The 16710-nt window shown below is 43.8% G+C and overlaps 1 protein-coding gene and 1 pseudogene across 7 annotated transcripts in view; one reads left to right on the forward strand and one right to left on the reverse strand.

Annotated features, from left to right (window-relative positions):
* CTNNA1 (catenin (cadherin-associated protein), alpha 1, 102kDa) overlaps positions 1-16710 on the forward strand; it is a 298927-nt gene that overhangs the window by 125655 nt on the left and 156562 nt on the right. The window contains exon 1 of one of the 7 annotated variants that reach the window (XM_014529053.1): positions 48-65. The exons of 4 other annotated variants lie outside the window; for them this stretch is intronic. The gene's annotated coding sequence lies outside the window, so the exon portion shown is untranslated. Of the gene's footprint in view, positions 1-47; positions 66-264; positions 283-327; positions 345-16710 lie in introns of those variants that run through there. 2 more of the 7 variants (XM_014529050.1, XM_014529055.1) reach the window with 2 other exon arrangements.
* On the reverse strand, positions 11524-13064 carry LOC102261546 (annotated as a pseudogene).

The raw sequence follows: 16710 nt of genomic DNA on the forward strand, positions 1-16710 counted from the left end.
GACCGGGCGGGGACCGAGTTGACCCTCGCAGGCGATTTCTCGGGCTCATGAAACTCTCACCTCGGGTTCGTTCTAGTTCTCCCGGTGGGCGTTAGAGGCTTTTTTTGTTGACGTTTAAAGGAGGGTGTGCGTGAGTGAAGCACTTGCTGGAAAAAATGTCGACTGAATGCCTCACCTTGGCCTGGCAGGAATGGCTTCCCAGTAATGCAGGCGGCGGTTGGCTCAAGTCCAGAACTGACACCCTCTTTTTGTCCTCCGGCGTCTTTTTAACATTTTTGTTTGGTTTGTACCGAAGTTAACACTAATTTAGAAGAGAATACGTTAAGTCTCCGACAAAACTAAGGGTATTTCATATTTATGTTGAAGGGAATGATGTTTTATTTTGTTTTATCAGAGAGGAGAAGTTATCCACGATCTCTGCCCACTTATTTACCCTCCTTGACTTTTATTAAGTTAAACAGTAATCCCCCGCGCCCCCCCCCCCCCCCCTTAAGGGCCCACAGATGGTTAAGGTTGGGTCTCTACCCCAAAGCTGTCAGTGTGATCAGGACGGCACACACCCAGGTGTAGAGCAAGGCAGGCAGATCGCATTAAGTGCCACAACAGTACTGAGGAGCAACCTGTGTGTGGGTCAAATCTTACCTAATAAGAGAAACTTGTAGAGGTACGAAGACGGGGGCTAGTTTTGTTTGGATTAGGCCAGAAAAGCTAGGAGGGGGTGGCATTTGAACTGGATGAAAACGAGTAGAGTTATGTCAGGGGAGGAAGTATAAAAGTGTATGGGAGTCTGTGGAATTGTAATATGACTGTCTTCTGGTTTGCCTTCTTCTCTTGGCTCTCTCCCCCGTCCCTCCCCCCAGTCCACTCATAGCTAGGATTCTATCCTGTATATCTCAGCCCTTCACACCATTGATGTGGCATTGCCCTCACTCCCATAAGGAACATCTCATTCCGTACAGTGACTTAGAGGTCAGGGGTGCCTTCTTCATCCAAGTTGAGAATCACTTCTCTGCACAGTCTTCCTGTCATCAAACTGACATGCTAAAGTCCAAGCTTCTATTTTTTTATTTAAAAATATTTTTATTGATTTTAGAGAGGGAGAGAGAAAAACATCAATAATGAGATAGAATCATTGATCGGCTGCCTCTTGCACACAACCTACTGGGGATCGAGCCCACAACCGGGGCATGTACCTTGACCTTCTGGTTCATAAGGTTGCCACTCAACCACTGAGCCACACCAGCCAGGCCCAAAGTTTCTATTTTTTTAAAATAAAGTAACACATTTTTAAAAAAGTAAAAAATAATATATTTATTGATTTCAGATATGAAGGGAGAGAGAGAGAAACATCAATTATGAGAATCATTGATCGGCTGCTCCTGCACACCCCCTACTGAGGATCGAGCTCACCACCTAGGCATGTGTCCTTGACCAGGAATCAAACCTGGGACCCTTCACTCTGGCAGGCCGACTCTCTGTCCACTGAGTCAAACTGGCTAGGGCCCAAGTTTCTATTTTGAGTAAAGGTCTTACCTGACCCCATGGTCAGCTGTGCACAAGAGAACTACATGGATGTTCCAGGGGCTTCTCAAACTCAGCATGCCCAAAATGAGACACCTTTTTTCTGGAGACCTAAACCAGAGGTGGAGATCAGTAATTGGCAGGGCACTGGAATTTCTTTGAGAACGTAACAGACATACCTGGTTGTTGGGGGTGGTGGTATGTATGCTATTGAAGATCTGAACAGAGGGAACAGGGTCCTCTGGTCCTGTGCTGTGTAAAAGTCCTGAGACAGGAAAGAGCTCCATGTGTTTAGAGACCTAAGAGAAGACCCAAGAGAAGACCCGTGTAGCTTGAATACTTTTGGGGTGAGGAGAGGCCTGCATGAGATTGCCAGGAAATGCCAGGTCACATGTTTGGATTTTACTCTAAGAAGTCATTGTAGAGCGTTTCATGCTCTGATTTTCTTTTTAAGATCACTAGTACTAGTGCTTGCAGGGCTTGTATTTGTATACAAGTGGAAGTAGGGAGTTAAGCTTGGATGATGTAGTGAAGGTGTTAGAGATGAAGGAGCTGTATTTTGGAGAAATGAGATAGGGCTTAAATATGGATTGGATGTAGGTGGTCTAGGCTCATCTGTAACTTGTTTCCTCAGTGATGCACCCTGCAAGAATACCACTCCTTCCCCATTTATATTCCATCATTTTCATGATGAACTCTTAATAATATCTCTGGACTCAAATCAGCACTTTACTTTCTGGTAACAAACCTCTTCTCACCGGATGGTGTACTCCATTGTACTATACTATTTATTGATGTCTGTCTTTGCCTTTCCTGCTATTAAGTGAGCCTGTGAGCATCTTGAAGAGAGGGATGGATAGCTTTTAGTCTTTGGCATAGTAGGAGTTGTGGAGTGCAAATTAGATACTTTGTTGAGTGAAGGAGGAAAGAGTCTTTTCTGTCTGGAATATAGCTTGTGGGTGGGATTATGGTAGATGAGGAAACAATCGGATTATGGAGGACCTTAAATACCATATTGCTGTTTTGGGCAAATTGAGAACCATGTCCATTTCACTCTTCCTTTCTATCCAGATCTAATCAAAGATGACTTCTTCTCCATCTTATATAAATACTTTTTTTCCAGTCTCTATGTTTTTACTCTAGTTTAGATTATCCTTTTATCTTAGAACTTTTATTCTTTTATATATGAAACTACTTGTTTTCTGGATAAATTGTTCTGTTTGTTGCCTTTTATATATATTTTTCTGTGCCTGGAGCACCCCTCTTTTCCCCCTCATCCATCTGACAAACTCATTTATTCTTTAAAACCCACCTTAGACTTGGCTGCCTCTGGGTTTTTTCTTGGATCTCAGTGCTTCTTAGGTACCTTGTACAAATTCTGTGGTTGCATCTTTTATACTGTTTGGTAAATATTTTTAAAGTATGACTTCCAGCTGGGGTTTTTTAGAAGTGGGGTCCAGGCCTTTATTTTTTTTTAACCCTCACCGGAGGATTTGTTTTTATTGATTTCATTAAGAAGAAAGGGAGGGAGGAGGGGAGATAGAGGGGAGAGAGGGGGGAGGGGGAGGGAGAGAGAGAGAGAGGAAAAAAAAGAGAAAGAGAAAGAATAATGTGAGAGAGAAACGTCGATTAAACTGCAACCTAGGTATGTGCCCCGACCAGGAGTCAAATCTGCAACCTTTCGGTGCACGGGATGTCGCTCCAATCAATTGAATCACTGGCCAGAGCTAGGCCTTTAATTTTGATACAATTTTAAGACATTAAAGTATAACATAAATAAAAGTATAATATACATGTAGAAAGTATTCAAATCATGAGTACCTGCTTAAGGAATTATTTGAGTGAATACCACCCATATCCACCGTCCAGATCAAGAAACAGAAAATTACCAGTACTCCAGGGATCCCTTTTTGTTCCATTGCAGTCACTACCAACCCTTTCTCGCCCTTCACTTTTTATTTTTTTCTGTGCCTGGAGCACCCCTGTTTTTCCCCTAGTGAAGGTGGTGGTATGTATGCTATTGAAGGTTGCAAATACTTACTGAGACATTAAGGTTGCTCTGTAAGTAATTGCCGAAGTTAGTTGAATTTCTTCCTGTCTTCCCCTTCAATCATTTTGTCTTTTTCATACAAGCAATACTCTCATTTGAGAAACTTACTGCTATCTTGTTGTTGCACTGGTTAGGCTCTTAGATTGGCATTGGCACTCAAGGTCTTCTAAATTCTGGCCCTAACTTACTTTTTTAGGCTATTTTCTACTATAAATTGTTGCTACATGTCCTTTGCTGGGCATTTGTACTGGGATGTTCCATTCTTCTTTGACACAAATGCTGTCCATCTCTCAAGGCTGATTAACATGTTTGTTTTCATTGAGACATTGGTTATCATTGCTGAAAGTGATCTTTAATTTATCTGAAATTCTAAAATTTGCACCTGATTATGATATTCTCACTCATATATCCTGTTTTTGTGTGTGCTTAAATGCACATTCATTAAATAATAATTTCCATTTCCTGTCCCCCAACCCCTGGCAACCACGATTGTACTTTTTGCCTACTTGAATTTGACTACTGTAGGTGCCTCATATAAGTGCATTATACAGTATTTGTACTTTTGCACCTGGCTTATTTTACTTAGCATGATACCTTTAAGGGTCACCTGTGTTGTAGCATGTGTCAGAATTTCTTTTTAAGGCTGAATAATATTCCATTATTTATTTATCTATTGATGGACACTTGGGTTGCTTCCACTTTTTGGCACTTACGAATGTTGCTCTGAACATGATTGTACAAATAAGTATTTGCATTCCTGCTTTTAAGTCTTTCGAATATATTACCAGAAGTGGAATTTCTGGGTCATATCATAATTTTATGCTTATATTTTTGAGGAACTGCCATACTGTTTTCACAGTAGCTGTTCCACTTTACATTTTTACCAGATTTATATTAGGGTTCCAATTTCTCCACATGCTCACCAACACTTGTTTTATTTATTTATTTAATAAAATAGCCATCTAATGGATGGGAGGTGATAGCTCATTGTAGTTTTTTTTTTTTTTAATATTTTATTGATTTTTTACAGAGAGGAAGGGAGAGAGATAGAGAGTCAGAAACATCGATGAGAGAGAAACATCGATCAGCTGCCTCCTGCACATCTCCCACCGGGGACGTGCCCGCAACCCAGGCACATGCCCCCGACCGGAATCAAACCCGGGACCCTTCAGTCCGCAGGCCGACGCTCCATCCACTGAGCCAAACCGGTTTTGGCTCATTGTAGTTTTGATTTGCCTTTCTCTAATGATTAGTGATGTTGAGCATTTTTTAATTTGTTTATTGTCCATTTGTATATTTTCTTTGAAGAAATCTCTATTCAAGTCCTTTGCCTAATTTAATCGGGTTGTTTTTGTTGTTGTTGAGTTGTAGGAGTTCTTTCAATTGGATATTAATTTCTTATTAGATATATGACATACAAATATTTTCTCCCATTTTATAGGTTGTCTTTTTATCCTGTTGATAATGTCCTTTGATAATGGACACTAAACAGTTCTGAGGCTGCCTGCCACTACTTGAGCCAAATTAAGCAGAGACAGGGTTGAATCATATGTGAGCGTTTATTCCAATAATGCTGGTAGTTTGGAGAGAGCATGTTATCCTAAAAATTCTGCTCTCCCATACCCCATTAGCTGGCTGATTATATAGGGACTAGAGGCCAGGTGCACAACTTGTGCACAGGGGGGGTCGGGCTGGCTAGCCCTGATGGGGGCCTGGCAGGGGGCAGGGGCTGCAGGTGGTTGGCCAGCCGGCCCAGCCACCGATCGGGGGGAGGAGGGTCGATTGGGGCCCGGATCAGGCTGATTGGCTGCCACAGTGTGCGTCATAGCCACTGGTCATTCCAGTCGTTCTGGTCATTCCGCCATCTGGTTGCTGGGCATATATATATATAGACGAGAGGCTTGGCGCACGAAATTCGTGTGTGGGTACAGTCCCTAGGCCTGGCCTGCGATCAGGGCCATCTTCCCTAGATACCCACAGCCAGCCCTGCCCCCTGCTGCCACCCATCCCTGGTTCCCCATTGGCCATCAGGTGATCGGTGCCTGATGGCTAGGAGAAGGGACCGAGAGGTCAGCTGTTCCTGCCCACTCACCAGTCCCACCCCCGCCACGGGTAGCCATCAGGCGATCGGAGCCTGCTGGCCAGGGAAGGGGACCAAGAGGTGGTCAGTGTGCCTCATAGTGACTGGTCCAGCGGTTGTTCTGCTGTTAGGGTCAATTTGCATATTACCCTTTTATTATATAGGATAGAAACCTGGTGCACAAGTGGGAGTTGGCTGGCTTGCCCTGAAGGGGGCCCCAGATTGGAGTGGGGGGGGGTCCCTGCTGGGGGGTGGGGCTGGCTGGGGCAAGGGACGGCAGCTGTTCTGGTCTCTGCAGGAAGGATGTCTGGTCTATCCTGTCTAATTAGCATATTATCCCTTTATTATTATAGACTAGTGGCCCGGTGCACGAAATTCGTGCACGGCAGAGGGGGTGTTCCTCAGCCCAGCCTGCACCCTCTCCAATCTGGGACCCCTCGAAGGATGCACTGCTGCTGGTTTACAGGGATCGGGCCTAAACCAGCAGTCGGACATCCCTCTCGCAATCCGAGACTGCTGCCTCCTAACCGCTCACCTGCCTGCCTGATTGCCCCTAACCACTCTGCCTGCCGGCCTGCTCCCCCCCAACTGTCCCCCGAGCCAGTGTGCTCACTCCCACCTTCCCTCCCCACTGGCCTGCTCACCCCCAACTGCCCCCCTGCTGGCCTGCTCACTCCAAATTGTACCATGGCTTTGTCCAGAAGAACGTCCGGAAGGTCTCCTGGGAGGTCTCCCAGTCTAATTAGCATATTACCCTTTTATTAGTATAGACAGAGGCCTGGTGCATGGGTGGGGGCCGGCTGGTTTGCCCTGAAGGGTGTCCCGGATCATGGTGGGGGTTCCCTTGGGGCGTGGGGTGGCCTGGGCGAGGGGCCTGTGGTGGTTTGCAGGCCGGCCACACCCCTATGGGGTGAGGGTCCCCGCTGGGGGTGTGTGGCCAGCCTGGGTGAGGGGTTGAGGGCTGTTTTCAAGCTGGCCACACCCCCTTCAGGATGGGGTCCCTGCTGGGGTAACTGGTCAGCCTGGGTGAGGGACTGAGGGCTGTTTTCAGGCTGGCAACACTCTCTTCAGGGTGGGGGTCCCCGCTGGGGTGCCTGGCCAGCCTGGGTGAAGGGCTGAGGGCTGTTTGCAGGCTGGTCACACCCCCTTCAGAGTGGGGGTCCCCGCTGGGGTGTCTGGCCAGCCTGGGTGAGGGGCTGAGGGCTGTTTGCAGTCTGGCCACAGCCCCGGGCAACCCAGACCCCCAGACCCTCCTTGAGCGGAGGCTACAGCGGCTGGAAGTAGGTATCTGGGATTTATTTATCTTCTATAATTGAAACTTTGTAGCCTTGAGGAGAGCCCACAGCCGGCCAGGGCAGGCGGGAAGCTTGGCTTCCTCCATCGCCAGGGGCAACCCAAGCCTCCTGTTCGCTCCAGCTCCGTGGCCGCCACCATCTTGGTTGGGTTTATTTGCATAGTCGCTCCTGATTGGCTGGTGGGTGTGGCTTGTGGGTGTAGCAGAGGTACGGTCAATTTGCATGTTTCTCTTTTATTAGATAAGGAATAGGGATAAGGAAGAAGGGCTATGTATAAGGGGAAGGGGGGCAGTATAAAGGCTGCAGGGTCCATGGTCTGTGCATCTCTTTCCAGGATCTTGAAATCCGATAACAAGGTAGTTAATCTTCTATGATGTTAAACATAGCTCAACATGTTCCTGGGTCCCGAGAATGGTCAGCATTCCTGAGGGAAACTCCCAGAGAGGGTCAGAGTCCAGCAGTCAAGTCAAAGTGTGTCCTGTCCTTGGTCTGCTCTCAAAATGTATTTTCTTTTCTGAGAAATGGACCCATCTGGACTCCAAGGTGTCTTTTTATAGCCCTGTTTTTCTTCTTGCAACACATCCTCCAGTTTTCCAGGGTCTGTAAGATTAATAATCATTAAACAACTGTGGTTCTATTACTATTGTGTGCCCCTTTCCCTATCACTTTGACTCAAAAAAGTTTATTTTTTAGCTGTTGAGTTGTAAGAGTTTTAAAAGTAATCTGAATATTTAAAACAATGTTTTCATTGATTTCAGAAAGGAAGGGAGAGGGAGAGGAAGAGGGAGAGAGAGATAGACACATCAACGATGAGAGAGAATCATTGATTGGCTGCCTCCTGCACGCCCCCTACTGGGGATTGAGCCTGCAACCCAGGCAGGTGCCCTGGTAATTGACCCTGGTTCATGGGTCAATGCTCAACCACTGAGTGACACCAGCTGGGCTAAAATATTCTGAATATTAATCCCTTATCATATATGATTTGCAAATACTTTTCCCCATTTTATAGGTTGTCTTTTTACCCTGCTGATAATGTCCTTTGATGCACAAAAGTTTTAATTTTTTGTCAAGTCCAGTTTATCTATTTTTTTCTTTTGTTGCCTGTACTTTTGGTGTCATTTCTAAGAGATCATAGCCATATCCAACATCATGGAGCTTTTCTCCTATTCTCTCCCTCCCCCCCTTCAGCTGAACTGTGGGAACCTTGAGGGCAGGAACTAGGTTCCTTTGTAGCCACTTTACCTTCCAGCACAGTGAACACATGGTAAGCAAGGAAGACCTGGGGAGAGAATTAAAAAAAAAAGAAGAAATTCTTAACAAGTCATAATCCTAATATATAAAGAGCCAGGGTCCGTCACAACCTAAACGTCTGGATGGATGACCGAATACCAGGCTAGGGTCCCGGCTGGCGTGGCGGAAGTCAGTCCTGGATCCCCTGGGTCCTGGCTGCCTGCGGTGCGGCGGTGGGAGGGAGCTGTGGGAACGGAGCCATGCTGCCATCAGACTGGCCTCTGGGTCCCTCCTCCTGCCTGCAGGCTCCGGGGAACCAGAGCCATGCTGCGATCTGACTGGCCTCTTGGTCCCTCACCCCACCCGCAGGCTCTGGGGAACCAGAGCCATGCTGCGATCTGGGAATCTTGGTCCCTCCTCCCCGCCCCACAGGCCCGGGGAACCAGAGCCATGCTGCGATGGGACTAGACCCTACCCAAGGGGTCCTGGATTGTGAGAGAGTGCAGGCTGGGCTGAGCGGCTCCCCGCCCCGAGTGCACGAATTTTTCTGCACTAGGCCTCTAGTAAACAATAAAGAGTTATGTGGTAGGGTATCTTTTGCTGTTGCTAATTTGGCATTGATTATATGTCTACTAGAGGCCTGGTGCACGACATCCGTGCACTGGGGTGGGGTGGGGGTCCCTCAGCCCAGCCTGTGCCCTCTCATAGTCCGGAACCCCTCAGGGGATGTCCAACTGCTGGCTGGACATCCTCTGAGAGGTCCTTAGCACTGTGCTCATCAGCTGTTAGCCCAGCTTCTGCCTAAGCGGCATTCTCCCTGTGGGAGCACACTGACCACCAAGGGCAGCTGCTGCATTGAGCATCTGCCCCCTGGTGGTCAGTACACATCATAGCGACTGGTCGTTCGCTGTTCAGTTCATCCGTTGTTCGGTCGATTTGCATATTAGGGTTTTATTATATAGGATTACCTGATGGCTGGTGATCATGTGCTTTTTTGAGTTCTTAATCTTATGAGTACCAGCCTGAGAGTGAACTTTGTCATCTGTGTAATGAATAAGATGATTTATAAAGGATTAGTGACCCGGTGCATGGATTTGTGCACATCGAAAGGAAATTAATTAGAAGGTGGCTGGTGGGGTGGGACTGGGTGAGACAGGCTGGATTTGCCCTGGAGCCAACCTCCCGCGGTCCCTCCCCGGCCGGCTGCACCTGGGGTGGTGCCGAGGCTTGAAGGGCGTCTGTGGAGTGAGCAGGGTCCCTCTGGCAGGTGGGGTCCCTCGGCCTGGCCTGCGTGGATCAGGCTGAAACCGGCTCTCCAACATCCCCTGAGGGGCCCCAGAGTGGGATAGAGCACTCTGCAAAGTTGCTGTTGTACAGGGTGTGGAACACAAACACAGGTGTGCAGTAAACCAGATTCGGGGCCAACAGTGCCCCAGCAACAACATAACTCATGGCTGAAGGTGGAATCATGCATCTCCCCCCTGGTGGTCAGTGTGCATCATAACTACCGGTCGGATGGACACTTAGCATATTAGCCTTTTATATGTATAGATATTTATTTTAGCCTCTAATGTGTTAAAATGCTAATTTATTTTTTCAGTTTTGGAGTGCTGGACAGGACAAATTTTTATCCATATTAAGTGGGTTGTCCCATAAATAAAACCAGTGAACTAGTTCAGTATTTAAATAGCATTAAGTTGCTGATTTACCTTCCTTAAGATTCTTCTCCAGCGGTTCTCAACCTGTGGGTCGCGACCACTTTGGTGGTCGAACAACCCTTTCACAGGGGTCGCCTAAGACCATCCTGCATATCAGATATTTACATTACGATTCATAACAGTAGCAACATTACAGTTATGAAGTAGCAACGAAAATAATTCTATGGTTGGGTCACAACATGAACTGTATTTAAAGGGCCAGAAGGTTGAGAACCACTGTATCTAGACTGTAAATTCTTTTGTCAGATGCTGAGCTTCAAGGCAATTACATTCTTTTGTAAATCCCTGTTTCCTGTGATACCTGACTTAGTTCTAAACCCATAGCAGATACTCAATAAATACTGAATTAGTTATAGTAGATGTACTTAATGTTATATGTAGAATTGTGTCATGTTGAAATGTGGTGAATGGCTTTATACCCAGTTTATTAAAGTTTAAAAAAATTTATTTTTTTCTTAAGTAAAGCTCATTTATATCACCTAGAGATAAATACTCTTAATATTCTGATGTATAGCCTCTAATCTTGTATATTGATTATGTATAGCTTTTATAAAAACAAGATGTTACCTTATGCTTTTTGTAATCTGCTGTCCATGGATCATTACTTGAACATTTCCTGTATTAGTAGCTTAAGATTAACCTTTTGTACCGCTAAGAAAAAAGAAAGACTGTCAAAAAACTAGGAAATGCCATCAATTGTAAGATAATCCAGATTTTTGACTTAAAAATGTGAAATGCCCATGTTTTAGAATTGATGAAATATGATTAATTGCACAATGCTAACATAGCAGTTTTTTTTGCCTTTGATCGGGTTTTTATTCAAAACTAGTGTCCTGGTGCATGGATTTGTGCACATTGAAAAGAAATTAATTAGAAGAAATATTTTAATATTGCTATTCACATCTTGCTAATGAAAAGAAAATAGGATTCCACCGAGTCTCCTATCTACCTACTCCAGGACTTCTGTGAGGATCAAATGAGATGAGGGACGGGAAAATGCTTCACAAACATTTGGTTAAACTGTAAAATGTTTGCACCTGGCTATAAAGCAAGTCGGGTTTCTGGGCTGAAGAAACTCCAAGTAGGCTAGTCACTAGGGCAGCCGTGGGCAAACTACGGCCCTCGGGCCGGATCCGGCCCGTTTGAAATGAATAAAACTAAAAAAAAAAAAAGACCGTACCCTTTTATGTAATGATGTTTACTTTGAATTTATATTAGTTCACACAAACACTCCATCCATGCTTTTGTTCCGGCCCTCCGGTCCAGTTTAAGAACCCATTGTGGCCCTCGAGTCAAAAAGTTTGCCCACCCCTGCACTAGGGAGAGGAAGCTGGTGTTGCTATGTGATGTTATTACCTGGCGCCCACAGCCACTGTTTCTGGGCTGGGCTGGGCTGTGGGCCACATTTTGTTCCATGGGGTCTCGGCAGCGTTGGCTATGATTTGGTGGGCTGTCACTCTGGGATGGTGGCAGGGCCTGTGTCCCACTTGGGGGAAGCCGAGTATTGCTTTGTTGGCACCAGGTCTGCAGTGCCGTTTCTTTGTAAATGGCCAGTGTGTGTCATGGCAGCTCCTGTGTTGAGTGTCTGCCCCCTGGTGGTCAGTGTGCATCATAGCTACTGGACGGACACTTAGCCTTTTATATATATAGATTAGCTTTGCAAAGTGATTTGACCTTTATGGAATAAACATTTAAATTTATGCCACAAGCGTCGTTTCTTCTGTAGTGGGCTTCTTTTCTGTGGACTTCTTTTCAGCTGCTGGTTTCTTGGTAGCTGTAGCTTTTTTCCCCACCCAAAACTTCTGCTTCATGATGCCAACAGCCTTCTTTCCTTTCTTCCCTATCACAGGCGTCTTGCCTGGAACCTCCTTCTGATCTAATTTGACTTCTAGCACTGCAGCAGCTGCTGCTGCTGCTTTATCCATCTGGAGGTTGTGGTTCTAGGCCTGATGAAGAATGGTGCTCCGGTGCATGGTCTTTGTATATGGGTTTAGCGTCAACATGATTATCAGGTTTTCCAGTGGATTCTTTTTTAGGACTCTGCCATGAATCTTCTTGTGTAGTGCTTTGGCTGGGCATTTCAAGATTCTGCTAAAATATGTATTGAGCTTCTTGTGAATGGGAAGGTTGTAGTTACTATTGAGGGAGGCAGCTTTACGCCAGGTGCCATACAGATCATCTTAATTTGTGGGAAGCACTTTCAATCGAAATGCAGAAATGGCCCACATCCCCACCAGGAGCAAGTTTCAAAATGTTCAGTTTGCTTACATGAAGCAGAATAATTCCAGGGATGATTCTTCTGAAGGCTTTGATACCATTGTCCTCATAGAATTCAGTGGTCAGCAAACTGTGGCTCGCGAGCCAATGTGGCTCTTTGGCCCCTTGAGTGTGGCTCTTCCTAAGCCTTAGGAGTACCCTAATTAAGTTAATAACAGTGTACCTACTTATATAGTTTAAGTTTAAAAAATTTAGCTCTCAAAAGAAATTTCAATCGTTGTACTGTTGATATTTGGCTCTGTTGACTAATGAGTTTGCCAACCACTGTCATAGATGATGCAAGGTCCCCTGTGCTGGATATGATGACTGTTTCTCATTAGCTCTCATTAGCTGTCATTCACTGAGAGGAATAGACCTTTTTGATATAAGTCCAGGTCTTAAGTTTCTTAAGAAGCAAATCGGCCTCCTTAGTTTTCTTGTAGCCTTCAACTTTATCTTCCACCACCAAAGGAAGTTCAGAAACTTCCCCAATATGATGACCTTTAGACATGACTAGTGCTGGGAAGGCTGAGGCAGCCAGGGCAGAGAACATGGCATATCGCTTCTGTGTTGTGTTCATTCTGCAGTGCCGATGGCGCCAGGTTTTAGTTGGTGCAAACATGCAGCCTCCATAACACATATTTCCAAAAACACCCTGGCCAGAATAATGAGTTTGACCACCTCCAACTCTGGGGATTTGAGCCACAGTACCCCAAGACTCAGCATGTTTTGATAATGTGCCAATTCACTGACAGCTTAGGGCCATCTGTTGCTTTTGTGCAAGTTGGTGTGAGCTAAGTTCACAATATCTGGTCGAATAGGAGCCTCGAACGCAGCAGGCAAAGTTACTTTTTTAGAGTACACTGATATTAGTGGAGGAGCACATGCCATGGCATGAGAGGAGAAGGCCACACTCCTCTCTACCCGGTGGCTCCCATAGGAAAAAGTAACATAATGATCCCCTTCTATTTTATTATGTAGCTTCTTTGATAAGTTAGACATTTAGTTTGTTTCCAGAGCTGCTTTAATTTGTAGGTAAATCTTTTGCCCATGCTTGATTATTTCTTTAGGATAACTTCTTAGAAGTGGAATTCCCGGGTAGGGGGAGGTGGGAAGACTTGCTACACTTTAGAAAAGTTTTTATTGTGGTTAAATATACATAACAAAATTTACCATTTTAACCATTTTCAAGTGTTCAGTTCAGTGGCATTAAGTGTTGTGCAACCATCATCACTATTCATTTTCAGAACTTTTTCATCATTCTAAATAGGAACTCTTTACCCATTAAAACAGCGGTCGCCAACTGGTGATCTGCGGGCAACTGGTGGTCCATGAGGTCCGAAAGGTTGGCGACCGCTGCATTAAACAATAACTCCTCATCTTACCCTTTCCCTAGTCCCTGGTATACTCTGTTCATTCTTTCTCTATGAATTTGCCTATTCTAGGTACTTCAGAAAAGTGGAAACATATATTCCTTTGTGTTGGGCTTATATCACTTAGCATAATGTCTTCAAGGTTCATCCATGTTGAAGCATGTACCAGAATTTCCTTCCTTTTTAAGGCTGAATAATACTTTATTGTATACATACAACACATTTTGTTTATCCATTCATTTGTTGATGCACACTTAGATTGCAAAATTTTAGCTACTGTTAATAATGCTGCTAGAACACAGGTGTACAAATATCTCTTTGAAACCCTGCTTTCAATTATTTTGAATATATACCCAGAAGTGGAATTGTTTGATTATAAAGTAAATTTATTTCTAATTTTTTTTAGGAACCACCATACTGTTGTACAGTAGCTATACCATTTTACATTCCTACCAGCAGTGCACAAGAATTCTAATTTCTTCACATCCTTACCAACATGTATTTTCTTTTTGTAGTAGCCATCCTAATGAGTGTGAAATGGTATCTCATTGTAGTTTTGAATTGCATTTCTGTAATGATTAGTGGTGCTGAGTATCTTTTCATGTGTTTTTGACCATTTGTGTATTTCTGGAGAAATGTCTATTCAAGTCTTTTGCACATAATCAGGTCGTTTGGTATTTTTAAAAAGAATATATTTTTAATGATTTCAGAGAGGAAGGGAGAGGGAGAGATAGAAACATCAACGATGAGATAATCACTGATTGGCTGCCTCTTGCACGCCCCCCACTGGGATCAAGCTTGCAACTCGGGCATGTGCCCTTGACCGGAATCGAACCTGGGACCCTTCAGTCTGGAGGCTGATGCTCTATCCACTGAGCCAAACCAGCTAGGGCAGGTTGTTTGGTATTTTAATTGTTTAAATTTTAGGAGTTCTCTATTCTAGATGTTAATCCTTTATCACAGCACCACCAGTGTGGCTCAATGGTTGAGTGTCGACCCATAAACCAGGGGGTCACGGTTCGATTCCCGGTTAGGGCACATGCCTGGTTTGTAGGCTCAATCCCTAGTAGGGGCCATTCAGGAGGCAGCCAATCGATGATTTTCATCATTGATGTTTCTGTCTCTCCCTCTCCCTTCCTCTCGCTGCAATCAATAAAAAACAACATAACCCTTTATCACATATATGATTTGCAAATATTTTCTTCCATTAACTGGGTTGCCTTTTCATTTTGTTCATGTCCTTTGATACTCAAACTTTTCATTTTGAAGTCCAATATACCTATTATTTTCTTTGGTGTCATATCTAAGAAATCATTGACAAATCCAGTGTCATGAATCTTTTGCCCTATGTTTTCTTCTAAGAGTTTTATTGTTTTAGCTCCTACATTTAGGTCTTTGATCCATTTTGAATGAATATTTGTATATGATATTAGATAACGGTCCAATTTCATCCTTTTCCAGTTGGATTTACAGTTTTCTCAGCATCATTTGTTGAAAAGTCTGTCCTTTCCTCATTGAATAATCTTGACACCCTTGTCAAATATCATTTGACTATACAGTAGATGTGGATGCTTGTTTCTGGGCTCCATTCTGTTTTGTTGGTTCTGTTTTTCTCTATGCCAGTACCACAGTGTTCGGATTACTGTAGCTTTGTAGTAAGTTGATGGACCAAATTAGCATTTGAAGCTAATAATATTTTGTGCACTTAAATTCTATGGTTTAGTTGTATGTACTTGCTGTTGTTAAAATAAAGCCCTTTAACTTTTCTGTATTTTGATTGTGGAGGTGATTGCACAACTGTGAATTTGTCAAAACTCAGAATAGTACATCAGAGTGAATTTTGCTGCATGTAAAAGGTGAAAAAAATAAACAGTTAAAAATTAAATTCATTCACAATGTGTATTTTTGTTAGTTTTTGTATGCTATATAATAAAAGCCTAATATGCAAATTGTCCCCTCGACCAGGGGCCGGAGCCAGCTGGGCAACCGCTAGGGACCCTACCTGTGCACGAATTTTGTGCACTGGGCCTCTAGTATAGAATAAACAAACAGTGAAAGATGTGGAATCGTTTATCCTTTTTGCTTTCCCAGTCCAAATCATATTTTCCTCATGAATGATTGTGAAGCCATACCCTTAGAAGACTTAGAGGAATTTTGGTTATATTGTACATATTGGAGGCCTTAAGTTTTATTAGTACCTTCTGTTTTCTTTTAAGAAGTTAAACATATCAGGCATCTGGGAGAATCTCAGAGCATTAGTTCCGAAAATTTGCCCAGATGCTGGTGTGCTTGCTTGCGGACCTGGAAGGTATTGCTTGTGCAACTTGGTAGTGTGCTCAGCACCCCCATGTTGTGGCCACGGGTTTAGTGGGCTGAACATTTTGGGGAAGTGGACAGTCTGGCTTGACTTGCCCTATGTCACTCTGTTTGCTCACTTGCAAGAGCACTATACTAAATTTATCCATTATTGAAAGTTCAAAGTGTGCAGAAATAACCACACTTCAAATAAAACTTCAACATTGTCCTTTCTCTGTTGGAGCCTCTAAATGTTCATTATTTTCTTCTTTAGTTTTTTTTTTATAACTGTCAAACTTATTTCTTATCCTTGTGCAAGCATGCCCCAACCCCATTTCTAATGGAGCTTGAAATTAACATGCATTTCTTTTTACTTTCTGATGGACTCATCTGTCATCTGTCAACCCCACTTTTTGATTTGGATTAATTTGTGCTTTATCACTGCTTGCAAGTTTGGAGTAATGCACATAATGTAAATACAGTTTGAAAGGACTCTTCAAGTGTTATTCTAAATATTTGTAACAAAGTCTTGATCATATGGAACAACTATTATATGGGTAGTGTGATTTGATTTTTAAAGTGTCTTGTTATCTGGTCCATGTTCCCATTATAGTAAAAGAAGAGAGGGAATTATAGAAGTTATTATAATTGTGAGATTTTTTTTAAGACTTTGAGGGATTTACAGAGAAAAGAACTTACCATTTGCATTAAAATTTTGTAATGAGCCTGTCTGGTGTGACTTAGCAGTTGAGTATCGACCCATGAACCAAGAGGTCACTGGTTCGATTCCTGTGCCCGGGTTTCAGGCTCAATCCCCAGTAAGGGACATGCAGGAGGCAGCCGATTGATATTTCTATCTTTTTCTATCTAAAAATCATTAAAAACATATGAA

The sequence above is a fragment of the Myotis brandtii genome, unplaced genomic scaffold (assembly GCF_000412655.1).
Source record: "Myotis brandtii unplaced genomic scaffold, ASM41265v1 scaffold668, whole genome shotgun sequence".
NCBI lineage: Eukaryota > Metazoa > Chordata > Mammalia > Chiroptera > Vespertilionidae > Myotis > Myotis brandtii.